This window comes from Passer montanus, unplaced genomic scaffold (assembly GCF_014805655.1).
Source record: "Passer montanus isolate IOZ18808 unplaced genomic scaffold, ASM1480565v1 scaffold461, whole genome shotgun sequence".
In the NCBI taxonomy this organism is placed as follows: domain Eukaryota; kingdom Metazoa; phylum Chordata; class Aves; order Passeriformes; family Passeridae; genus Passer; species Passer montanus.
This window is the reverse complement of record NW_024369497.1, coordinates 2,629-6,120: the sequence shown is the minus strand read 5'-3', so window position 1 is coordinate 6,120 and position 3,492 is coordinate 2,629. Positions and strand designations below refer to the sequence as shown.

The 3,492-nt window shown below is 46.8% G+C and overlaps 1 long non-coding RNA gene across 1 annotated transcript; it reads right to left on the bottom strand.

The window, feature by feature from the left end:
- Positions 1-59: 59 nt before the first annotated feature.
- Positions 60-1,321, bottom strand: LOC120508279. Its single transcript, XR_005628963.1, has 2 exons — positions 1,248-1,321; positions 60-149 (listed from the first exon to the last, which is right to left on the bottom strand). It is a non-coding gene; the product is annotated as an uncharacterized LOC120508279 (long non-coding RNA).
- Between the last annotated feature and the right edge of the window lie 2,171 nt (positions 1,322-3,492).

Below are 3,492 nucleotides of genomic sequence, written 5' to 3'. Positions count from 1 at the left end.
CGGGGGGGGAGGGGAGGGGGGCGGGGCCCCTCCCCCCGCCGAGCTGAGCCCCTCCCCCACCTGCGGGCCAGCATGGCGCTCATCTCCTCCATCAGCCCCCCCTTGGGGGGAGGGGCCGCGGCCGCCCCGCCCCCGCCCGGCGGCTCCTCCTGCGGGGGGAGGGGAGAAATCAATAAATTAATAATTAATGACTAATTGATCATTATTAATTAATGATCTACATCAGCCCCCCCTTGGGGGGAGGGGCCGCGGCCGCCCCGCCCCCGCCCGGCGGCTCCTCCTGCGGGGGGAGGGGAAACCAATCAATTAATAATTAATGACTAATTAATAATCATTAATTAATGATCTGTTACTAATAATTTATAAATATCCTGTTAATAATCATTAGTACATCAGTAATAATAATAATTAATAAATAAAATTAATCAGTAATAGATAATTATTAGTTATTTATCAATAAATAACAATTAGCTATTCAATTAATTAACAGCCATTAATAAATAACCTGTCTATAGTCATTAATACATCAGTAATAATTATTACTAAATAAATAATTAATTATCAGTAATAAATAATTAATTATCATTAACCAATAATTAATTAATAGTAATTAATAACCTGTTAATAATCATGAATACATCAGTAACAAGTATTGCTAGATAAATAATTCATTAATAGCCAGTAATAATTAATAATCATCAGTCAATAATTAATAATCATTAATAAATAACCTGTTAATAATCATTAATACATAATTAATAATAATAAATAAAAATGAATCGCTAATATATAACTAATTACTAATTATTAATAAATAAATAATAATTAGCTATTCAATTAATTAATAATCATTAAAAATAACTGGTTAATAATAATAAATAAAAATGAATCGCTAATATATAACTAATTACTAATTATTAATAAATAAATAATAATTAGCTATTCAATTAATTAATAATCATTAAAAATAACTGATTAACAATAATAAATAATAATAATTACAGAAAACAAAAATTAACCATTAACAGATAATTAACTACTAATTGTTAATTAACTTAATAACTCATTAATTAATTCACTCATTATCCCCCTGGGCTCGCCTTGAGGGACGTCCCCGTGCTACCAACTTCATTAATTTAATTATTTTAACTAATTTCACTCATTTAATTTAATTTTTAATACACATGTTCCCTAATAAATGAGTCATTAACCCAATTAATGAGCTAATTAATCAATTAATGGCTCACCTTGCCCACCTTCCTGAGCCGGGCCCCCGCGATGGCGGCGGCGAACCCCGAGTCCCCCCCGGGCGCCCCTCCCCCGCGCGCCGCCCCAGCAGGCGGAAGCCGAGCACCCCGGGGTGCTGCAGCAGCTGCACGCAGCCGGGGGGGCCCTGGGGGGGCGACCCCCCCCCGGCCGCCGGCGGGGACCCCCCCGCGGGCACCCAGAGCTTCTGCCCCTCGTCGTAGAGCAGCACCGAGGCCCGGGCGGAGCAGAGCACGCGCTCGCTGGGGGGGGGAATGGGAAAAATGGGGGGAAAACGGCAAAAAATGGGGCTGGGACCCCCAAAAATGGGGAGAGAACCCCAAAAATGGGGCTGGGACCCCCAAAAGTGGGGTTGGGACCCCCCCATAGAGCAGCACCGAGGCCCGGGCGGAGCAGAGCGCGTGCTCGCTGGGGACGGGAAATGGGGAGAAAACGGCAAAAAATGGGGAGAAAACCTCAAAAATGGGGAGAAAACGTCAAAAAATGGGGAGAAAACGTCAAAAAATGGGGAGAAAACCTCGAAAAATGGGGAGAAAACCCCCCAAAATGGGGAGAAAACGTCAAAAAATGGGGAGAAAACATCAAAAAATGAGATTGGGGACCCAAAAATGGGGAGAGAACCCTGAAAAATGGGGAGAAAACCGCAAAAAATGGGGAGAAAATATCAAAAAATGGGGGTGGGACCCCCAAAAATGGGGAGAAAACCCCCAAAAATGGGGAGAGAACCCCAAAAATGGGGCTGGGACCCCCCCCATAGAGCAGCACCGAGGCCCGGGCGGAGCAGAGCACGCGCTCGCTGGGGGGGGGACAGAAAATGGGGAGAAAACGTAAAAAAATGGGGAGAAAACCCCGAAAAATGGGGCTGGGACCCCCCCACAGAGCAGCACCGAGGCCCGGGCGGAGCAGAGCACGCGCTCGCTGGGGGGGGGACAGAAAATGGGGAGAAAACCCCCCATAATGGGGAGAAAACGTCAAAAAATGGGGAGAAAACATCAAAAAATGAGATTGGGGACCCAAAAATGGGGAGAGAACCCTGAAAAATGGGGAGAAAACCGCAAAAAATGGGGAGAAAATATCAAAAAATGGGGGTGGGACCTCAAAAAATGGGGCTGGGACCCCCAAAAATGGGGAGAGAACCCCAAAAATGGGGCTGGGACCCCCCCATAGAGCAGGAGAACCCAGAAAAATGGGGCTGGGACCCCCAAAAATGGGGAGAGAACCCAGAAAAATGGGGCTGGGACCCCCAAAAATGGGGAGAGAACCCAGAAAAATGGGGCTGGGACCCCCAAAAATGGGGAGAGAACCCCAAAAATGGGGCTGGGACCCCCAAAAATGGGGAGAGAACCCCAAAAATGGGGCTGGGACCCCCAAAAATGGGGAGAGAACCCCAAAAATGGGGCTGGGACCCCCAAAAGTGGGGTTGGGACCCCCCCATAGAGCAGCACCGAGGCCCGGGCGGAGCAGAGCACGCGCTCGCTGGGGAGGGGAAAAATGGGGAGAAAACGGCAAAAATGGGGAGAAAACCCCAAAAATGGGGGGAAAAGTCAAAAAATGGGGGGAAAACGTCAAAAAATGGGGAGAGAACCCCGAAAAATGGGGAGAGAATCCCGAAAAATGGGGAGAAACCCTCGAAAAATGGGGAGAAAATGTCAAAAATGGGGAGAAAACCTCAAAAAACGGGGATAAAACCTAAAAAAATGGGGATGGGAACCCACCCCGAGAGACTGAGACCCAAAAAATGGGGAGAGAACCCCAAAAAATGGGGATAAAACCTCAAAAAACGGGGAGAAAACTTTAAAAAATGGGGAGAAAACCTCGAAAAATGGGGAGAAAACTTCAAAAAATGGGGAGAAAACGTCAAAAAATGGGGTTGGGACCCCAAAAATGGGGGTAGGAACCATCCCGGGGGGGCTGGGACCCAAAAAATGGGGAAAGAACCCCGAAAAATGGGGAGAAAACATCAAAAAATGGGGAGAAAACCTCAAAAAATGGGGAGAGAACCCCGAAAAATGGGGAGAAAACCTCAAAAAATGGGGAGAAAACCTCAAAAAATGGGGAGAAAACATAAAAGAATGGGGGAAAACATCAAAAAATGGGGATGGGACCCCAAAATGGGGGTGGGACCCCACAAAAGGGGGAGGGAACCCCCAAAAGGGGGGTTGGGACCCCAAAATTGGGGCTGGGACCCCCCCGGGCGCTGCCCTCCCCCCCCCGCACCCCAAAACC